The 23,547-nt window shown below is 44.3% G+C and overlaps 1 long non-coding RNA gene across 2 annotated transcripts in view; it reads left to right on the top strand.

Annotated features, from left to right (window-relative positions):
* Positions 1 to 16,559, top strand: part of LOC132009836 (uncharacterized) — a 32,246-nt gene extending 15,687 nt beyond the window's left edge. Inside the window, exon 3 of one of the 2 annotated variants that reach the window (XR_009402075.1) lies at positions 15,066 to 16,559. This is a non-coding gene — a long non-coding RNA (uncharacterized LOC132009836). Of the gene's footprint in view, positions 1 to 1,236; positions 1,688 to 15,065 lie in introns of those variants that run through there. The other variant, XR_009402074.1, reaches the window with a different exon arrangement.
* Positions 16,560 to 23,547: the final 6,988 nt, after the last annotated feature.

The following is a 23,547-nucleotide window of genomic DNA, read 5'->3' as shown; positions in this document are numbered from 1 at the left end:
AGAGGGGAAAACTAAGAAGTGTTGTAAGCTGTTGCTGAACAAAAGTGTCTGTAGCTTCATGATTTTGCTAGGCGCCTACTGTGCTTCTCCTTATGTGCCAGGGCAACTTATTCCACTGGTTTTGGGAATAACTTCTTTGTTCAGAGCCTTCCTGTTACTTGTCATTATCACTGAGATTGCCCAAACCAGTAAGACTCTCTACTGTGTGTGGCCCAGCTATGTCCGCACTTCCCCCGTGCTGCAGGACAGACACCATGTCCACCGGCGTTGACTGTGATGCCTGGGGCATCTGCAGTTCTCAGTGAACCCAACCGACTATCCGTTCACTCACTCAAGGGGGCCTTTCTTTCGATGAAACATGCCAGGCCTCCAATGCCAAAGGGAAGGAGAGGATGATGGTAATTATCTAGATGACTCTGGCCGTAATCTCACTTTGGCCCCGGGTGTGATCCTTACCTTAATTGCCTTGATAGCTAGAGAGAGACTTTATTCTTGGAATTACAAAATTATAGGGCTCGAAGGAGATCTCAGGTCATTAATCATCAGAAGGGTAAGGTCAATTATCTGGAACAAAAAAAGAGACCAGACGCCTCTTCCCCTTCATGCTTTGTGGATAAGGGGGAGTAGATGTCTTTCTTTTTTTTTTTTTTAGATTTTATTTATGTATTTGTCACAGAGAGAGAAGCGAGAGCAAGCACAAGCAGACAGAGTGGCAGGCAGAGGCAGAGGAAGAAGCAGCCTCCCTGCCAAGCAAGGAGCCTGATGTGGGACTCAATCCCAGGATGCTGGGATCATGACCTGAGACGAAGGCAGCCGCTTAACCAACTGAGCCACCCAGGCGTCCCGGGGAAGTAGATTTCTTGGCGTCTTCCCCTTTACCCCATCTGATCACCTTGTACTCCCTCCCCAATGAAGGCAACCAAAAATGAAATCCTTATCAGAGCCTACAAAATTATGAGGGGCCCTTGAGAAAAAGGACAATATAAGATGTCCTTTGGTCCCAGTCCACTTTATTGGTTAGGTAGGATGTGATGTTAAACTTCGAGAAGGTTGAGTCAAGTAAATCTGAAAGTCTAGGACCTTCTAAACTCTAGCCTCCTGTCTTTAGCTAACATTTTTCCCCCCATGGTGTCAAAATTCAGGTAATATCCTGTAACTGCAAATAGGTTTCAGCAGAAGACTGATTTGATTTTTTTATTTAATCAATAAGGTTCAAATGTATTTTTGATTTACTAGGCTCCAAGATGTCCTCTGCATTTATATTACAGCAGCATACTATAGGAAACCGGGACTGTCATTTGGAAAGGATGTCACCATCCACAACCTCCCTCTGTGTTTTCCCCCTTCTGGCTGGAAGAGCATCCATCATCCCTACTCCTTTATGCTTATATAACGTCTCCACACTTCGCTCAGTTTCGATGGAAGATGCGAGAATATTTGCTCCAGTTTTTTTTCTTAAAGAACTCTGTACTGTCTGTATGCATGGATGGCTTTTCAAAACAGTTCCTTAGAGGTATAACTTACTCGTCTACTGCAGACTATATGCACGATGAAACACTCCTTTCGCAATGTGATAGGGTAGCTTTTCCCAGATTCCATTCACTTAGACATGTTCAAGCCAAGGGATCCAGTGCACTTATGGTTTTCTAATTCTTCTCCCCCTCCCCCCTCTCCTTCCCCCACCGCCTCTTCCTCCTCCTTCTTCTTCTTCTTTCTTAAAATTTGATTTATTTGACAGAGAGAGAGACAGCAAGAGAGGGAACACAAGCAGGGGGAGTGGGAGAGGGAGAAGCAGTCTTCCTGCCGAGCAGGGAGCCCAACTCGGGCTCAATCCCAGGACTCTGGGATCATGACCTGAGCCAAAGGTAGACACCCAAAGACTGAGCCACCCAGGCGCCCCTGGTGTTCTAATTATTAAAGGAAAAAGTTGTTGGTTTATTTGTTTGTTTAACTTCACAATGGCTGCCATTTTGCTGAGTGATTTTATAGACAAGTGCTCTGCCGTATGATTTCATAGGTTAACCTATTTGATCCTCAAAATAGCCTTACGAGGGATATTGAGGAAACTGATGCTTGCAACAGTTCAGTAACTCACCCAGAGAGTACAAAGGCTGGAACTGGGATTAAAACCAGATTTGCAAATAAGCTTTATGCTCAGTGTATCCATGGTGCCTCATTTAACACACATACTCACCTGCAATTCTACTCACTTTGTGGATTAACTCAAGTGTGATATATACCAGAATATTCTGGTATACCAGAATATTCTGACTATATCTTTAAAGCTTGAGGCATATCCTCTGCAGAGCAATATTTGGTGACTTTTCATAATGCATTTTTATAAGCCTGACAACATCATCTCATTTTGGTCTTCATTTAGAAATAATGATGAATATTAATAAGTGCTCAAGGCACAGTGTCTTTTCTTGTGAGAACCTTGCCACATGAGTGAGTGAGCTTCCAAAAAGTTTGGTTCAAAATGGAAATTGGGTTATAAATGCTTTTGGGGGAGATGTGAGTCCTCTGGGCTCCGTAATTTAAGGGCAACTTTTGGAACGACTGCTTATTTCTGATGAGGAGTCTAGGAAGACCCCAAGTTTTCTGAGGAGAGCTGTTCCTCAGTTGGGAACCTTCTATCATGGAAGAATTAAATAAGGCTCATTTTGTGGAATACCGAACAGGGGCCTTCTGTCTGTTCTCTGCTACTTAATATTTTACGTAGGCTCATTTCAAGGAATGACAAAGATTGTCGGCCAACCACCCGAACGTAGGAGAGAGGCATGGAACAGATGCTCCCTCACAGCCTCAGAGGGAACGAGCCCTGCCCACACCTTCATATGGAACTTCTAGCCTCCAAAACAGAGACAGTAAAGGTCTGTTGTATAAGCCCCCAGTGTGGAATATTCGTCATGGCAATCTGAGCACGCTCAGTTCAGAACCACTGACTAGCCTGAAAATGACTGGTCCTAAAATGTTCTATTTCCTGAACCAATACCTTTTTTTTTTTTTTTTTTAAACTTAATCCAACTTGATTGAGTCTCTGGTATTTGCTGGGTAAGACTCCTCACAAACACTCTGTCAACCTACACCACATCAGGGACAGGGACCAGAATGGTGACAGAACTGAAACTTGTCACCTAGAAAAGGTTGAAGGAGCTGGAGCTGTTTTACCAGCAGAATGACCCCTTGCAGGAAAGAAGGAAAGGAAGCATAAGGCTATTTTTGGATAAGCTCCTTGAGAGCGGAACATTTCAATGTGGCTCTCGCTGTATCCAGTGCCTGTCACATAGTAGCTACTCTGTAAATGTTTGATGAATTTTCAAATGCAATGAAACCTCGAGAGTCCTTAGTTGAAGGTAATAGAACACAGCTAACAAAAATAAGGAGGGGGAAGTTTACTAACAGAATATTGAGGGGTGCCTGGGTGCCTCAGTCCTGGGATCGAGCCCCGCATCAGGCTCTCTGCTCAGCTGGGAGCGTGCATCTCCTTCTCCCTCTGCCGCACCCCGTGCTTCTGCTCTCTCTCTTTCTCGTGCTCGCTCTCTCTCCCAAATAAAGAAATAAAATATATTTTTAAAAGGAATGTTGAATAAGCCAAGTAATTGCAGGGATGACTAGAGAACTGGACTAGAACACATAGCCAGACCATAATCAAAATCATGCCACATTACCAGATGCCGGCGGTCCACAGCCTCTGCCCTGAACACCACACATCACATTTTGGGCTGCATTTGTCAGTGTCACCAAGGACAGAGCCATGTTTTAGAAACACCTTGCGGTCCAAGCTGGGTTTACCCATACCCATATTACAATTTGGTTCTCCAAAGTAGAATATTCATAATGTCCTCTGGGATAGGGCTACATAGGGGTTGGGTAGCTCTGCTGCTAAGGATTCCAACAAGGAGAGCTGCTCTCAAGGAAACAGAAACCTCTATCCAGTGCTTGCTTTGTGCTGGGCTCCACGTTCCACAGTCATCTTCCCATGCAGTCATTCCAGCAACCCTGGAGACTGTACAATATGCCCACTCTTCATCAAGTAGTGTGTAATTGTGTATGTATGGGACATGTAATATCTGTGTATCTTTGGTCCTCTGTGCCTCAGTCTCCCAGTTTATAAAATGGCAATGATTTTTAAATGGCATATATATGTATATATATATAAATATATATATTTATATATTATATTTACAATGTATATAATATATAAAATATGTATAATATATATTTAAATGTCCTTATATAGTCTTATGAGTATATACTATTATATTTTTATGTTTATATATGTTATATATGTTATATATAATATATATTATTTATATGTTTATATATAAACATATATTTATGTTTTATATATGTGTGTTTCTATATAAATATATATTTATATATTATATTGACTATTGTAATATATGTAATATTTATACAATACAATATATGCAATATATATTATACATATTTAGCATTTAATATTGTATTTTTAAATGTGCTTATATATTCTTATGAGGAGTACATATTATTATACTACATTATATTATATTACATTATTATACTTAATGCTGAGCTAATATATACAAAGTAGCTAGAAGAGTACTTGGCATATAATACCCCATCCCAGTCCTCCATGGCTTGAGATGCTGAAACCAAGGAGCAGCCCGTGCATGATCGCCTAGAGTGGCTGCGCTTGGATTTGAACAGAAGTCATCTGACTCCAGAGCCTGAAATCTAAGCCATCCACAAGATCGCCAGCAGAAGCAAACGACACTGAAGTGCCCCATTTACCCCCAAGCTGTCAGAGCAGAGAGAGAGTCTGGCGCAACCAAGAAGTTATCAGAGCTTTTAATACATATTTTCTGCTTTATTTTTGCGCCTCTGTCCACAACATTCTTAGGAACTTCAGTAGTTTAAAGTATTTTTTTCATATACAATCAGTTTTTTAAAAGCCCATAAAGGGGGGCACCTGGGTGGCTCAGTGAGTTAAAAGCCTCTGCCTTTGGCTCAGGTCATGATCCCAGGGTCCCATATCGGGCTCTGTGCTCAGCGGGAAGCCTGCTTCCCCGTCTCTCTCTGCCTTCCTCTCTGCCTATTTGTGATCTCTGTCAAATGAATAAATAAAATCTTTAAAAAAAAAAAGCCCATAAAGGAAGGTAAGAGTACTCAGTTTGCAAGCTGCTGAGAGTGTGAGTGCAGAACGCCTGAGTTGGAAAGGCTGAAATGCTGCTTGCCTGGGTGTGTGCTTTGGTGCAGGAGAATTGGGTTAGACTGTCCAGATTAGTGGCAAGTCAGCTTTAGCCAGTGCTACCCATCCCACTGGAAACAAGAACATTTCTTCCCAGAAAAAATATGTATACAATTTCAGAGCATTCACAGGCCTCTAAAACCCGTCTATGAATTGCAATGAAGAACCTTTTTACTTTTTTTAGGTTTTACTTTTGTTTAAGTAATCTATATACCCAAGGTGGGACTCAAATTCACAGCCTCAAGGTCAAGAGTCACGTGCCCTTCTGACTGAGCCAGCCAGGTGCTGCTTCAATGAAGAACATCCCTTGATTACTGACTCTAAGCCTTTTTTTTTTTTTTTTAAGATTTTATTTATTTATTTGACAGATAGAGATCACAAGTAGGCAGAGAGGCAGAGAGAGAGGAGAAAGCATGCTCCCTGTTGAGCAGAGAGCCCGATGCAGGGCTGGATCCCAGGACCCTGCGATCGTGACCTGAGCCGAAGGGAGAGGCTTAACCCACTGAGCCACCCAGGTGCCCCAGACTCTAAGCCTTTTGAAAAGCCTGCAGTCAGGTTGCCTGGCAGGCTCAGTCAGTAGAGCGTTTGACTTTTGATCTCAGGGCTGTGAGCTTGAGCCCCATGCTGGATATAGAGATTACTTAAACATAAAATCTTAAAAAAGAAATAAAAGCCTGCAATCTTTTTTTTTTTTTTTTTTTTTTTTTGTGGAGCGAAAAACACCATAGTCCCACTATATTGCCTTCACCCACTGTCCAGGCAGCATCCAGTATCTGCTATCAACTATGTAAGGTTGCTGGGAAGCCAGATCTTTTTCATCTAGCAAATGCTTACTGAGTGTCCCCCCACACATTGGGTGCAGTTTCTAGAAACTGGTGTTATAGACATGAGAGAGATGAACAAGGCCCTTGTTCTCAGGGAGATTCCAGAGATGAGACTGACAATTAAGCACGAAAAGCAATGTATGAAACAAAATAGGAGAAGGTGACCAAGAAAGACTGGTGGGTGGCTATTTTAATGAGGTGAGCAGAGAAGGCATTCCCGAGGAGTCATTTGGGCTCAAACCTGAGTGAAAGAGGGAGCCAAATGTGTGAAAAATTAAGAATGCTGCATTCCAAGGCAGAGGACATAGCGAGTGCAAAGGCCCAAAGTAGGTCATGAACTTGGTCTTCCTGGAATAAAGAGGAATAGAGACAGGGCTAGTGTAGCTAGCACCTGGTCAAGTAAAGCTCAGTCTGAGGTCTCAGTGTGCTACATCTAGTTCCTACAGTCAAATGCTCCATCCCTGAACAATCCCCCACTTTAGTTTCTGGATGTCAGATTTGAATAAACATCAGTAACTACTTAGTAACTAATAGGATTTTAGGAAGAGACTCCATGAGTAATAATAAAAATCTAGGAAACCAGCATTTTTTTCCCCCAGTTATTAAGTACCTTGTCAGGAAGACCTATGGGCTAAAGATCAATTTTTAAAAATTATTTTATTTATTTATTTGTTTGTTTGTTTATTTAGAGTGTGGGTGGGGGGAGGGGCAGAAGGAGAGAGAGAGAGACTCTCAAGCAGACTCCATGCTGAGAGTGGTGCCTGACACAGGGCTCACTCTCCTGACCCATGGCATCATGACCTAAGCCAAACTAAGAGCCAGATGCTTAACCAACTGAGCCACCCAAGCACCCCTAGATTAATTTTTAGGAATGACTGGGTTTGATGGCTTCTAGAGGACTCAGAACTGCCTGTATCAGCCAGAAGCTCAGATCCACCAAGCTTTGAAATCCCACTCCAGCGCCTACTGTCACTTCATCTTTCCAATCTTCAACATGTCTAATTTACACTCCAAATATGTACTTACTTTTGGAGAATAGGCGAAGTCCCATGTTTCCAGCAGAGGTATTTCAAGTTTGGGGGCAAAAATAAAACTAATTACAGTTCTAACCATAGGTCAGAACTCCAAAAGGACTTCCTATAAACGCTTTGGAAAGGTTAAGGGTTTTTTTTTTTTTTTTTTTTTCTCCTTAATTGCCTGGGCCACCCATAGAGAAAGAGAGAGAAAGAGAGAAATTAATAGCAGAAAACATCTGGTGAAGTTTTTGCCCTCTCTCAGAATTTCAGGAATGTCACTGGGATGGATTCATCTTAGCACAGATGAAGTCAAGGGCAATGAATGGTGGAGAATTCTAGCATCCAGAGCGGTAGCCATTCTATGGTGATTAAAGCAAAACTTCAAGGGAGCAGGGATTTCCTTAAGGTTCTTGTTATCAAGAAATGCCAAAAGCTGGTTGCACTTAACTTTGAGGAGCTCTGCATTTTTAACCTGTGTTGGAAGAACATAGAGAACTTCCAAGGTTGTTATTTGGTTCATGGAGAAATCTAATAAATGAAAAACATTAGCTTAATGTCAAAAGAAGGGAAATTGAAAATTTGCCCCATCAGCGGGACGTCAGGCTGCAGGACAGAATTGCACAGAATAGAATCTGTTTACGCACTTGGAAATGTATGAAGAGATTAAAAGGTTAGTTCTGGAGAACGTTACCTAGGTTTTTATATTTTTTTCTTTTCTTTCTTTGTTTCTTTCTTTAGAGAGAGGGGCAGAGGGCACTGCAGAGAGAGAGAGGCTGAGAGAGAATCTTAAGCAGGCTCCATGGCCAGTGCAGAGCCTGACTCGGGGCTCTATCTCACAACCCTGAGATCATGACCTGAGCAAAAATCAAGAGTCTGACTCTTAAATGACTGAGCCACCCAGGCGCCCTACAGTTTTTATATTTTGTGTTTGATGAAGGGCTTTCAATGATTTTACTTGGTCCTCATGATAACTTTTAAAACAATATTTTATTTATTTGTCAGAGAAAGAGAGCACAAGCAGGGGGAGTGGCAGGCAAAGGGAGAAGCAGGCTCCCTGCCAAGCAGGAGCCCAATGCGGGAGTAGATCCCAGACCCCTGGGATCATGACCTGAGCCAGAGGCAGATGCTCGACCTACTGAGCCACCCAGGCACCCCTAATAATTCTTTCAATTAGCATGTTAGGATTCTTAATGTGAAATGAAAGAAACATACCTCAAACATGCATGAGCATAAATGAGAATATATTGGCTTATACAAAATGGGCTACATTCAGATCTGGCTAGATCCAGAGGCCAAACTACTTCTCTCTACCTCTCTCATTATTCTCTCATTCTTTATTGCTCCTTCCCTCTCTGTATCTTAGCTTCACTTTTTTCAACATGTTATTACCATCTCCTATTGTAGATGGTCTCCTACAAGCAGCTAAAGCTTACACCATCCTCGCCAACTGTAGTTCTAGATGAAGCAGAAATCAAGTCATGTGTAGAGATTCTAAGTGGCCCTGCTGTGGCCATGTACCCATTCCTTGAACCAATCTCTAGGAACAGTGGAGCTATGGCTACTCCAGTGCCCATGCCGTGGATTTTATTGACAGTCCAACCACAGCCACATGGAATCATGGCTGGGGTTACTATCGCAGCCCTGGAATGAGGAGTACTAAGCTAGCAAAAGCTACAAATAGGCAGTGTTGGGCACTTGGGTGGCTCAGTTGGTTAAGTGTCAGACTCTTGATTTCAGCTCAGGTCATGATGGCAGGGTCGTGAGATTGAGCCCCCCATCGGGAGCCATACTGGGCATGGAGCCTGCTTGAGATTCTCTCTCTCCCCTTTGGAAAACAGTGTGGAGATTCCTTAAGAAATTAAAAATAGAACTTCCCTATACCCTGCAATTGCACTACTGGGTATTTACCCCAAAGATACAGATGTAGTGGAAAGAAGGGCCATCTGTACCCCAATGTTTATAGCAGCAATGGCCACGGTCGCCAAACTGTGGAAAGAACCAAGATGCCCTTCAGTGGACAAATGGATAAGAAAGATGTGGTCCCTATATACTATGGAGTATTATGCCTCCATCAGAAAGGATGAATACCCAACTTTTGTAGCAACATGGACGGGACTGGAAGAGATTATGCTGAGTGAAATAAGTCAAGCAGAGAGAGTCAATTATCATATGGTTTCACTTATTTGTGGAGCATAAAGAATAACACAGAGGACATGGAGAGATGGAGAGGAGAAGGGAGTTGGGGGAAATTGGAGGGGGAGACAAACCATGAGAGACTATGGACTCTGAGAAACAATCAGGGTTTTGAAGGGGCAGGGGGTGGGAGGTTTGGTGAGCCCGGTGGTGGGTATTAATGGAGGGCACGTATTGCATGGAACACTGGGTGTGGTGCATAAACAATGAATTCTGGTACACGGAAAAGAAATTTTAAAAATTAAAATAAAAAAAAAGTTCTCCCTCTCCCTCTGTCCCTCCTACTCTGCTTGCATACATGCTCACATACTCTCTCTCTCTAAAACAAAATAAAACAACAACAACAAAAAAAACAAATAAGCAGTGTCAATACTGTTAGCCCCCATTTTGCAGATGAAGAAATTTTAACGGTAGCTTGACCAAATTAAAAAAATAAAAGTCTGGTAATGATGGCCTCAGATTTCTTTAACAGGCCATCAAGTCTTCCAGCCCATAAGACAGATGAGATTTAAAGTGCACAGGAACACAGTAATTTAAACCCACATCAAGGTTAAAATGTCTGTTATAAGCCCGTTCTCTGAGAGTCAGTCTTATTTAAGGAGATGAGTACAGTGTACCTATAAAGGGGGAAGGAGAAGTACAGAAAGAAGAGTTATTTGAGTCCCTGTCATTTCCCCTCTAGATTGCAGGCTTTTTGAAGAAAGAATCTGTGACTTCCCTCCTTTATCCCCTGCAGAACTTGGCAAATGATAGCAAACAGCAGTAAATGTGAGCTGAATAAAGAGAAATAAATTAGCACTCTTTGCTTGTCTTCATTTCCTTGGTAAATTGATGTGAGTTCAATATATCACCTTGAATGCTATGTCCATCTGAGAGACAAGGCTGACCTTCTGCATTGGCAGAAACTGAACAGGGGATTTGACAGGGATTTGAGAGCCGTGCACATAACCTGGAATCATGAATTTACAGATCAGAGCTGAGTTTTAAATAGCACATGATTCAACTCTTCTAATTTTATGTATCAAAGAATGGATGCCATAAAATGCATATCAAGCCGCAAGTGTTCTGTAGGGGGAAATGGTAGAGGTACGTAGGCTACTGTCCTTGGTTCTGAACCACTGCTCCCCGCATAGTCTCTTTTCCTGATGTTGGACACTTGTAACCCTGCATACCCTCTCCTGCTGCCGTGGGTTTTTCTGCATTTTTGTTTTCAAGATGGATGGGGAAGAAAGATACATGACTTACTACCTCAGAGAAAATAGAACTGAGCCTTGCATCACAAAATATAGGTTATTTCACAAACTTCTGATAGTTTTCTCATTTTTCTGACATTCACCACTCCTCCCCAGGATTTGCTTATACTGTCTAAAGAAGTGAACCAATGTGCCCCAAGTTCACAAATGCACTGGGAGTCCCAGGTTTCCCAAGTCCCAATCTGTTGCAACCCACCCCCCCACCCCCCCGTGCTGCACCTTACTCTCTCACTGATATTTGAAAATTCCATCCTGAGAGTCTTAAGGCCAAGGCATTGCCATCCCTCCCAGATGCCTCTGTATGTGTTGTCTGTGGCTGCATAATAAATCAACCCCAAACTAAGGGACCTAAAACAAAGGAGTATTATATTGCAGTTCCCGTGGGTCAGGAATTCGGAACCAGCTGAGCTGAGAAGTTCTGGCTCAGCCAGTGGTTGGGGTGAACGTAGCAGTCTGAGCTTCAGTCAGCTGAAGGCTTGTCTGGGGCTGGAGAAGCTGCTGGCGGCGATTCATTCACATGGCAGGTAAGCCGGTGCCGGCTGTGGGTGGAAAGCCTCAGCTCCTCATTACGTGGGCCTCTCAACAGTTGAGTATCTTCAAACACAGCAGCTGGCTTCCCCCAGCATGGGCTCTCCAAGAGAGTGAGGCAGAAGTGACAAAGTCTTTTATGACCTGGCCTCCAAAGGCATGCACTATCCCTTCCGTTAGCCCAGCAAACCCACTTGATACAAGAGTATGAACACTAAGACGCATAAAGCATTGAAGGTCATCTTGAGGCTGGCTGCTACAGCTTCTTGTCTGCATTTCTATAGCACTGGCACCACTGTCTTATAATTACATTTACTTGCACCTTTCCATGGCAGACACAGTTCTCTGCCTACCAACAGCTCTTATCCATTCTCCCTGCTAGCAGAATCCTGATTTTGTACAGGTATTGCAGGGATCAGCAAACTCTGGTCCCTAGCCTCTTTCTCTGCAACCCCTGAGCTAAGAAAAATTTTAACATATTTAAAGATTATAAAAATTCAAAGAAGAATGTGCAACACAGATCATATATTATACACAGAGCCTAAAATATGTGCTACAATGGCATTGTATCAAAAATAGTAGGCTGAGTCCTGCTCTCAGTCCCCCATACTAATCCCATTCCTATTCCCTGCAGGATTTAAAGACAGGCAGGTGTCCAGTTTTGGCACAAAGGATATAAGCAAGCAAAAAGCTACTAGGTTTCGGGGAGCTTCTGGAAAGAATTCCTTCTCCCTCATAAGAGATCCCTTATGCCTCTCATCCATCCTGCCTTGAGGGTTGTCTGGTGAGAACAGCGGGGTGACAGCCATTTTGTAACGATGAGGGTAAAGCCAAAAATATTCTGGAGAGGCTGACTCAGACACCTGGCATTGCTGAACTGTTTGGTTAAAGGAGCCCCAGTCTACTTCCAGATTATTGTTACAGGAGAAAATTGCAACTGTCTTTAAGCCCTTCTTTTGGGCATTTTGTTACTTTTAACTGAAAACATTCTGAATTATATATAATCCCCTCTAGACTGAGTTTTTAGGATACAAAATATATGTTTCTCACAGAATCCCTGATTTCTACTCTAAGGTCTGGCATAGAATAAAGTCTGAAGTATTAGTGTTCGTCGCGATCATAGTTTCTCAACTTCAGCACCACTGACATTTGGGGTCGGAGAGATTTTTGGTTGGGGGTGGGGGGCCTCTCCTCCCCCTGGTATGTGTTCAGCAGCATCCCAGGCCTCCGCCCACTAGATGTTACCGACACCCTTTCCCCAGGGTGTGATAAACAAAAATGTTCCCAAACATTTTCAAGTGCTCCTTGGGGAACAAAAATCGGTTGAGACCCACTAGTCTAAATGAATGATTCTTAGGGTATGAATTTCTAGTGTGGATTACTTATTAGGCAACACGTCAGGTTAAACATAGGACTCAGTCAGACTCCAGTCAAGGCCAAGTGGCCTTGGAGATAGCGAGGCTCTGAGAAGGCTAGATGGGACCCAAAAGGAAAAGGAAGGGGAGAGAGGTGGGTACCGTAGAAATCGCAGTTGGGGGGGCGCCTGGGTGGCTCAGTGGGTTAAGCCTCTACATTTGGCTCAGGTCATGATCTCAGGGTCCTGGGATCGAGCCCCACATCAGGCTCTCTGCTCAGCGGGGAGCCTGCTTCCCCTCTCTCTCTCTCTGCCTGCCTCTCTGCCTACTTGTGATCTTTGTCTGTCAAATAAATAAATAAAATCTTAAAAAAAAAAAAGAAAGAAATCTCAGCTGGGTCTCAAGTGGGCAGGACTCAGAGATGACCACCACCAGCCTCCTCTTCTGGTCCCTTTGGGCATGGAGACGCTAGTGGAGCATGAGAAACGTTTCTTAGTCTGGACATTAAACAAAATAGTCCTGGGGACCACAGAGGGTCAGATAATAAAGACGAAAAGAAAAGAAATATGATCTTGCTAATGGCACCCAGAAAGCTCAAGGAGGCTTTAGGGCAAAGATTTTGATAAAGGACAGGGTGGACACAGGGGCGATGAGAAGATAGCACATAAAAGTGGTCAAAAAAAACACAAGCCAGTAATGAGCAAACTCTATCACTGCATCAGTGTGGTTCCCCGTAACGTGCCCGTCTCTTTTGAAAATACAACAGAAAACTTTCCATCAAACTGTTTTCTGTCAAATGCTGGCCCCTGACAGATTGTGGCATATGGTGGTTTGTCTTTTAAGTCACTGGGGTTTTCTCACTCAACTTCGCCAAATGGTGGCTGTAATTACGGCAGTAAATGCCTCTCAGATGACAGCTTTTTTTCCTCCTTAAAAGAGGGAACATTTTAACAAGGATGTTGAGTAGACCACAGAGAGCGACGTGCTGCAGGGCTTCTTGGGAGAGAGGCTGGAGAAAGGAAGATGAGCTTCTCAAAAGGAACTGCAGCAGCCAAGAGACGAAAAGGCTAGCGCTCCTATCCAGCCTCACCACCTGCTGGCTGGTTCCTCAGGCAACATCCTTGACCTCTCTGAGCCTGGTTTCCCTAGCACTGAGGTGGCAGGATAAAAAAAAAAAAAAAAAAAAAAAAAATACCTACAGGAAAGAGCTTCCTGGATGGCACCTGTACTTGTGAGGAGGATGGCCATCCTTGGCACCTCCACAATTCACGTCTCTCTGGAACCAGTGAACAGCCCTACTGCCAGCTTGCGGAGGGGAGGGCTCATGCTATGTGTCCAGGCTCCCATCAGCAGTCTTGAGGTATCAGATGACTGCAAATCCAATGCTCAGTCTCTTGCCTAAAATTCTTCCAAGTGCCCCCTTGTCCCAACCATAACTTGGATGGCAAGGACCACCACAAGCCATCCCTTCTCGTGCTCAGCCTCCGATCTTGTTGCTTTGCATGTCCCACCGAGGCTCTAGCCACCCCAGAATGCTTGCCCGGTGATGACTGTGCCACTTCCTCTCACTTCCAGGCCTTGGTGTGTGGGCGCAGAATGCTCTCCCTCTTCCCCAGCTCCTGACTTGGGTCAATTCTGCTTTTGCTTCAAGTCCCAGCTCGAATGTCGCTTCCCTTTATTATGGGCTAAATCGTGTTCCCCTTTCAAATCCATATGTTGAAGCTCTGACCCCTAGTACCTCACAACGTATTTGGAGACAGGGACTTTAAAGTGGTAATTTGGGTGACTTGAGATCATAATCTAATAGGATGGGTGTCCTTATAAGAAGAGTTTAGGACATAGTATACAGAGGGAAGACGGTGTGAAGACAGCTGTCTGCAAGCCAAAAAGAGAGGCCTTGGGGGATATCAACTTGTAGGCACCTTGATCTTAGACTTCCAGCCTCCAGAACTGTAAGGAAGTAAATTTCTATTGTATAAACCCACCGGACTTCGGTACTTTGTTATAACGTTATGGCAGCCGGAATGAACTAATGCACTGAAGGAAGTCTGCCATGAACTTCCAGAAACCAGCCATCACCTCCTTCTCACACCCCCTTTCATTTTTTTTTTTTCAAAATACTTATCATATGGGGCGCCTGGGTGACTCAGTAGGTTAAAGCCTCTGCCTTCAGCTCAGGTCATGATCTCAGGATCCTGGGATCGAGGCCTGCATCAGGCTCTCTGTTCAGCGGGGAGCCTGCTTCCCCCTCTCTCTCTGCCTACCTCTCTGCCTACTTGTGATCTCTGTCTGTCAAATAAATAAATAAAATCTTAAAAAAAAAAAAAAAGCCTCTGCCTTTGGCTCAGGTCATGATCTCAGGGTCCTGGGATCGAGTCCTGCATCAGGCTCTCTGCTCAGTGGGGAGCCTACTTCCCACTCCCACCGACCCCCACCTGCCTCTCTGCCTAGTCGTGATCTCTGTCTGTCAAATAAATAAATAAAATCTTTTAAAAAATATACTTATCATATGGTATTGTCTCTCTGTCTCTCTCTCTCTCTCTTTTTTTTTGGTTGAGGAGAGAGAAACAAGGTGTTACAAAAAAATACTTATCATATGGTATTGTGTGTGTGTGTGTGTGTCTCTCTCTCTCTCTCTTTTTTTTTTTTTTTTTTTGGTTGAGGAGAGAAAAACAAGGTGTTACTTTAACATCAACAATGACGCTGTGTAACAACACAGGGAAGAGGGAGTGAAGAGGAGACACTCAGGCTTCTTGTTTCCTGACCAGACTTAACTGTAAAGGCAGAGCCCCAGCAACCCGGAAGCACCTCACACAGCCTCTCAGTGGAGTGCGAAGGGGCAGGAAATTGGAAATCTGAGGCTCTCACCACATAGAGAAGGGCTGATGGCAAGCCTGAGGAGAGGCTGCATGGCTATGAGGAGGCCCCTGGAACAGGTCCTCAGCAGTGAACATGTCCCTGGCCCAGCACAGGATGGAGTCTTTGGTGGCATCCTAGGAAGGCTCCAGGGACAGGATCTCCAGAACAGCATGAATAGAGCCCTGGTGGGTGTCAGCACGTGCTACACCATCTCTGCAATGTACTGGTTGGCGGGCACAATGCCATCATCATCCCAGCTTAGAAACTGCTAGAAAGTGTCTTCGATGTCATCGATGGTTGTATCCTTCTCCATCACCAGGAAATGAGAGGGTGGTGGTTCTTGTTAAACTCCCCATGTCACTCAGCATGACTCACTCACCCTGTCCTTGTATCCAGCCACCACAAGGAGCTCCTTCCTATTAGCCATTCTTGCCAGCAGGCAGAGGTCAGCCGCTGTGGCCTCTACACTCTGTTTCCTTTTTAATGTGGGTTTTTTGTTGGTTGATGAAATGTCTCCAGGAGTAGATGACTGAAGGTCTTGAGGTCAGGGATTGTGTGTCTCTGCATGATCAAGACCGACGGGATTGCCTATAGGCATGTAGATGGCATGGAGTATGTTTTTCATAGGTGGATGGATATGAATGAAAAAAATATGTCAGTCATCCAGATATTTAGGCAAATGAAAATTCTCATTGCATCATGGGCATGGATTTGGAGCAGCATTTTCCTGGGTGGTTTACCTAAATTCCCTAACTTCTAATAAAACTTCTAATGAAACATCTGTACCTCACTAGACCTATGAAGTCACAGATTGCAGATGTCCCCCAAATTTGGTCCTGGAATCATTAGCAATGAAAGAAAAATTTCTGGTGGGTTTTCCATTATATATCTCAGTTTTGTGACTCACCATTTCTACATTGTCTTCCCCACAAGAATCAGGAAGGGGAAGATAGACGAGAAAAGAAAGATACTTGGAGTAATGAGGAATCCACAGTCTGGAAATTGTCAAACATCTAAACATGGTTTGTCCTGCTGTAACTCAAATCCACTTTTATCACTTCCGTCAAAAAGCAACGGGTCACCATTTTCCACGCGACCATCGATCATGGTGCACATGGACAGAGTTTGAAGGAGTAAGTCTAAGCTTAGAGAAGTTCTTTTAAAAAGTGGAATGCCGGGGCACCTGGGTAGCTCAGTGGGTTAAGCCGCTGCCTTCGGCTCGGGTCATGATCTCAGGGTCCTGCTTCCCCCTCTCTCTCTGCCTGCCTCTCTGCCTACTTGTGATCTCTCTCTGTCAAATAAATAAATAACATTAAAAAAAAAAAAGTGGAATGCCAATTCGTGTTTTTAGTAACCGAAATTACCCAGTAACATCCGGGCTGGCTCAGCTTTTTTGATATTTGGATAGCAAACAGTTGAAAGCCCTGATAGCCAGAAGGAACAATTAAAGGGGAAAAGAAAATTAAGAGTTCACAAATACATTCAGTTTTATCAACTTTGTCTGCTAACTGTTCCCTTTAATTACTATTGATTTTCATAATCGTTTATTAACCCAATATGCCAATTCAAGTTTGTCATAGATGATTGTGTGCAGAGGAGAATTCATTTTACAGTACTGGAGGGGAGGAGAGGCCAAGTGTTTTGGGAACAAATGCACTCCCTTACACATTTGTATCTGGTTTTTAAAATTGTTTTGCTTGGGCAGAACTTTATTTTTTTTTTTTAACTGAGTAGATCAGTCATTCTGACAACGTTTCAGCTTCAAGCACTAGCTTCTGAAGCGGTGCATTTACTCATTGGCTCTGTGGGATGACGGAGAAATTCAAGACAGAACGAATTTGATAAATCAAGTCAATAAAAACACCTCATCAATTTCATTATGAATATTTTATAAATGCAACCCCAAACTTGTGTAGAGTTGAGAGAATCAGGACAAGATTCATGTTTTGCCACCAGTGACTCTATTCGAGCCTTAGGTTTCATCACGGGTTAAAAGGCGGCTTTGTGATATCTACCTTACTCTGCCTTTCGGAGTTGGTGTTGGGCCCAAGGGAGGTCGTAGAAGGGCTTCTTAAAGTTTAAAGTACACAGCAAGTTAAGGCATGACAGCCTTCCTTGCGTCCTGAAAAGCATCAACAAAGTACATAGAATCCTCTTAGAGTAAATGCCCGGAACCAGAATCTCCCAAGATTTACCAATGCTGGCTAATAAAATCGAAATTAAATACCAATTACCATGGGAGGGAAAGCAGATTAATGTGGTGGCGTTTTACCTGAATATTCATTATGAGTTGGGAGATTCCATTACCGGGCTCAGGCAGGTCGTGCTTTATTGGTTCATCAATAAGGAGCTCATGCTAATGGACTAGCATAAAATATCCTCTGAGGAACAGCCCTGGCTTTCCAGCCAGAGACCATAAACTCAAAATAATTTACATGGCACAAAATCTATTTCCTTCCAGTCTGTAAAACAGTAATGAGAAACATCAAGCTGGGTAGAAAAATGAGGATTTAAAAGGTCACGGATGTTTCCACCCATCTTCACTAGGGTCAAGGCTACCGATACCCTGTCTAGCTTAGAGTTCCCTAGAAGGCAAAAAGGGCAAAGTTGTGGGTTTGCACAGAGCACATGTGCGGGGCCATGTGCAAATGGCACCCACCTTTGCCCACCTGCGGGTCAGTTTCAGTCCCCGACTCTGACCTCCTACAGCGGGACTTGAGCCTCGTCCTGTCACAGTATATTCTGGAACCCTGGCCTCCTTGTGGAAAGCACTGCTACCAGCTGGTTCAGGATGGCTTCTGGACTCTGCTTCCTCCCCCAGGCCCTTGATGAACACTGGCAAGTGCGCCCCCACTGGGCTTGTGTCGCTCAGCCCCTCCCTGCAGACCCGCTCCCCAGCGTCAATCAATGGGGAGAAGTCCCCATGCTGAGGAACCTGAGCCTTGGGTCCCAGAGCATCCTGCTGGGGCACAGAGTCTTCAAGCTCTTTCAGGAACTTCTTGGGCTCTGAGCTACCTCCTCTCTTCCCTGAGTCTCAAGATAAATTCATTAGACAAGACTCTCCCTTGTCCTCCCTCCCTTCTCCCCTGCCTCTCCATGTACAAAAGCATCAATAAATCCTCACTTCCCTTCAGCCAATAAACCCAAAGCCACCTAATACAAGCATTTGTGAACCAAATAGCTACCAGAATCTCCAGCCTGTAACCAAAAAGAGGGATGACAGCAAGTGTTGGCGAGGTTGTGGGGCAACGGGAGTCCTCACACACTACTGTGTATGTCAAATGACAGAGACGCTTTGGGAAAGAGTTTGGCGGTTCCTTGATGACCAAATGACCCAGCAACTCCACTCTAAGTATGTGTCTGAGAGAATTAAAAATAATTACAGTAAAATAATAATAAAAACATTTTAAGAATTGGGACCCTGGGTGGTTGAGCATTTTCCTTGGGCTCAGATCATGATCTTGGGGTCCTGGGATCAGGTCCCGCCTTGGGCTCCCTGCTCAGGGGGAGCCTGCTTCTCCCTCTCCCTCTGCTACTTCCCCTGCTTGTGCTCTCATTCTCTCTCTCAGACAAATAAATTATATAATTTTTTTAAAATTAAAAATCCACACAAAAACTAGTACCTACATGTTGATAGCAATATTATTCATAGTCGTCAAGAATGAAAGCAATCCAAATGTCCATGGATGGATGAATGGATACATAAAATGGGGTATATCTATATAATAGAATTTTATTAACCTATAAAAAGGAATGAAGTACATATAGGAACATGTTACAACATGGATAAAACTTAAGCATACTGTGGTTAGTGAAAGAAGTCAAACACAAAGACACACACGGTCTGATTCCATTCCTATGAAATGTCCAAAATAGGTAAACCCATAGAGAGAGAAAGTAGACTGGTAGTTGCCGGGGATTAAGGGAAGGGGAAATGGGGAGTGACTGCTAATAGGTATAGGTATTTTTTGGAGTGAAGAGAATGTTCTGGAATTAAATAGTGGTGATAATTGTACAACACTGTGAATATACTAGACTTTGAAAGGTTAGTTTTATAATATGTGAGTTACATCTCAATTCAATTTTGTTGTTGTTGTTTATTTGAGAGAATGGGGGGTGGGGAGAGAGAGAGCATGAGTGGGGGGAGGAGCAGAGAGAGAGGGGGAAGGAGACTCCTGCTGAGCAGTGAACCTCCCCCACCCCCATCCCCGAATTGGGGCTCAATCAAGATCATGACCCAAGCTAAAGGCAAACGCTTAACTGACCGAGGCACCCAGGCGCCCCTAAAATTTTTTTTAACCTGAGAAATAGGGAAAAAGACTCACCAGCTCTCCAATTCCTTCTAGCAAAATCAGACTTGGGCTCAGCTGTTACATTCCACTGCACTTACTAAGGATTGTGCTGAGAAGCTTCAAGAAACCGCCCTGCCCCCACATCCTTCCCCACCTGCTTACTGATGCCTGAACCTCTTCTGTAGAGCTTCTTTCCATCTGAGTATCTTGATACTTCCCCACTCTCCACGTTCGTGGGGCGATCTCTGGGACCAATCTTGTCCTTCAACGAAGACAAGCATAAAACAACACCTTCTTCCCTCACTGAGTATCAGACTAAAATGGTTTGATAGCAGGATTACAGAAAAAAAACAAGGCAGACAAAACACCACCACCAGCACTCACATAGACACACCATTCTAAATTGGACTTAAAATCCAATATATTTCCCTCTCCTTTTCTGCATTTGAATAGGAGCTTTGAAAGGTATTGGTTATGCATATGGCACTTATTCGAAGAATATTCAATGAAAATAATAAGCATCATGTAGTCATTTAGTTGAATTAATACTTACTTTGAGAGAAGCCAGAGACAGGGATCTGAATCAGCTAGAAGTGGGCATTATTCATTAAAAACCATGGTATTTATTTTTGAGCCAGAATGCCACAATTTGCAGTCTAGTTCTATCATATGACTTTGAGCAAGTTTTTTTTAAATTATTTTTATTTATTTATTTGACACACAGAGAGAGAGCACAAGTAGGCAGAGAGGCAGACAGAGAGAGAGGGGGGAAGGAGGCTCCCCGATGAGCAGAGAGCCTGATGCGGGGCTTGATCCCAGGACCCTGGGATCATGACCTGAGCCGAAGGCAGAGGCTTAACCCACTGAGCCACTCAGGTGCCCCAACTTTGAGCAAGTTTTATAAACTTTCTGGCCTTGGTTTCCTCACCTGTAGTATGGGGATACTAGTAGTACCTACCTCATAGTAGAAGTGTAGAAAATAAATAAGTTAGTACACATGGAGCTTTTAGAACACTGCCTAGCATATGCTAAGCATTCAGTAAGCCTTAGCTTGTTGTTATTTCTGAACAACAGGGGTAGAGAACAGCCCTGCCCTTTGCTGCAGCCTTTCTATGGAAGACTACCAGGGGAAAGTCCAAGAGGCCTGACACAGAGGTAACTAGGTGGGTCTGCTCTCCTGTCACATTCTCTCTATTTCCCCTGAAGCCTGTTTTAGGCAGGCCCCCAAATCAAGCAGAGGCAGGTGGCTCTTGGATGTCCTGAATGTCCTGAGCCATGCAGGGCCGCATTAATAAATTCCACAAGAGTGTTCGAGAGGGTGACTGCAGGGCCTTGCTGTTCCAAAACCAGCTCAAACTAAAGCTTCGTCCCCCACAACATGACAAGCAGAGGGAGAACAGCAAAGAACATTCTGAACTCTATGTCACTTCCTCCTTTATAAACAGAACAACCAGATCTGGGCACTCTCTTTGGTATTTTTAGCCAGTTGACTAGGACGCTCTACATGGCAATTTGAAAATAGCTTTCCCACCACTTGACCTGTCGCCTTAAATCGAATTGCCACTTTCTCCGTGTATTTACCACGATCTGCAGTTATCTTGCTCATGTTTTTGTTTGCTGTAACGGAGAATTGCGTGTAGGGTAGAATGAGGCTCTCGGGAAGGCATGGCTCTTGTCTCTCTTTCCACTGCTTTATCCTCAGCACCGGGAGTGGTGCCCGGCCCAAAGCAGGCCTCGAGTGAATAGTTCTGGAATAAATGAATAAACAGCATGTGCCTCTGTTCTAGATAGCCCTCTCTACCCATGATGATCTCTCAGACTCCACTCTTCCTTCCTGGAGGACCCTGTCTGCACCTGCTCCCCCTGCCCAGTGGGGCAAGTGGTCGGGGTGGGCGGGAGGCTGGAGGACCTTTCTGACACTGCCACATGGCATCACAGCTGCTTGGATCTGGAATGGATTCCCTCTCTAACTAAGACGGTCATCATTTCTTTCTTGGCAATTTGGGCTTGGCACTCAGAGACTCTTGCTAATAAGAGTTGGTGCTTCAAACGAGAGGCTGGAGTGTTCTGGTCTCAAGTATGGTCAAAGCAGAAGGAGCCCGTAGGCAGTAAAGATCATAAAATTACCTGCAGAGAGTAAGCAAGGAGATGAGAGGGGATGGCAGTAACGAGAGAGAGAGAGAGAGAATGAGAATGCACTGGAGTCCGGGCAGGTGGACTGGCTGATCTGAGTGTGCTGGTGTCTCAGTGCCCACTGCGTCCCTGAAGACCCGGCCGAACTTCCTTGGTTAGAGCGTTGGTTATTTCTCTCAGGTCATATTAGCTTGCCTGGGTTTCTATTTCTTGCCCACAAATAATTCCTGATGACAAAGCTCTAGCGTACAGGAGGCATCCTCAAAGCCTCTGTGGACTTGAATTCTTTTCTCATATATTCGTTTATATTCACTTCCTCAATAAATACTCATTGAGTCCCATACTGGACTAGAAGACAGAGGCGAACAGGTACACAAAAAATAGACCTTGTCCTGTGCTTCTGGAACTCTGGCAGGGAGACAGTGATTGAGTTAAGACAAGAAGAGAGGGCCCCTGGGTGGCTCAGTCACTGGGCGTCTGCCTTTGGCCTGGGTCATGATTCTGGGGTCCTGGGATCGAGTCCTACATCGGGTTCCCGGCTCGGCAGGAAGCCTGCTTCTACCTCTTCCACTCCCCCTGCTTGTGTTCCCTCCCTTGCTGTGTGTCTCTCTGTCAAATAGATAAATAAAATCTTTTTAAAAAGTAAAAAAGACAAGAAAAGAAAGAGTGGGTTTAACTTTGCATCGGACACTGCCGGGTACGTATCGGGAATGGTGCTGGGTTGCACAGATGCCTAAGTCATCATGAATATTGGGGACCATGGTCTGCTCAGAGTGAGGAACGCTCATATGGTCCTTTAGCAAAATCTGATACATAGATTTGCCCCTTAGGCTGATTCCGAGAGCCAGGTCTCAGAAGATGCCTGTTTTATGGACAAGTCTGGAAAACTGAGCCCCAAAAGGGTTAAGGGACTTATCCAAAGTCAGGGAGGCTAGTCAGAGGCAGAGTCAGAACCCAGCTGCCCTGTTTTCCCTGTTCCTCCCTCTATAAAATGTTGTCTTTTCCATGTAATGGCAAGCATGCAAGAACCAAACACACTGTACAGGCCTGCAGAAGCTCAAGGCAGAAGGCCTCCAGGCGGGGCTCGGAAGGGCTATTTTTAGGATAAACTCTGCCAAAACAATGCAAGCAGCAAAAAGGAAGAGGCAAAGAGAAAATCCGCTCTCTCTGCTGAAGCCGCTACAGTGTGGTTCTCAGCGGGATTCTTTGCAGTGCTGGACCCAACTGAGTGCCTGGCCACCCCCATAGGCTAAAGTCTATGAAGAAGTCCCTTCACCAAACCTCCTGGGGCTGGGACCCCGGCTGCATAATTAGGCACCACAGGGAGGCCGTTCACATGGGAGCTGGAACAAGGCTCCTCACAATTACCTTCAAAGACCCAACTAAACTGTACATCCCTGGGCGGCGGCGGGGGGGCTTGCGGGGGCTCATTTTCCTCCCTGTTTACTTCACATCACTCCCAGGTTGCAGATGTCACCTTTCATGAGACTAGTCTGCGCTCAGGCTGGGCTCATCGCGGAGACCACAGCATGAAGTATGCGGTCTGTCACCGTGTTCTCAGAGCACGGTCTCTGGAGCTCCTGTATTCAATGCAACTTTAGCAGAATGGAGTTAAGATGACCAGGCCCCACTTAAAACGGATGAATCAGAACTTCAGGGTGGGGGCTAATGGGTGTTTACTCAAAGAATACCAAGACACTAATTGGAAGGGATAGGAGCACCCCTATGTTTATTACAGCATTATTTACAACAGCCAAGATATGGAAGCAGCCCAAGTGTCCTTTGAAAGATGAGTGGATAGAGAAGATGTGAGATATATATATATATATATATATATATATATATATATATATATATATAT

Source organism: Mustela nigripes, chromosome 2 (genome assembly GCF_022355385.1).
Source record: "Mustela nigripes isolate SB6536 chromosome 2, MUSNIG.SB6536, whole genome shotgun sequence".
Classification (NCBI taxonomy): Eukaryota; Metazoa; Chordata; class Mammalia; order Carnivora; family Mustelidae; genus Mustela; species Mustela nigripes.
This window is presented reverse-complemented; position numbering and strand designations above follow the sequence as displayed.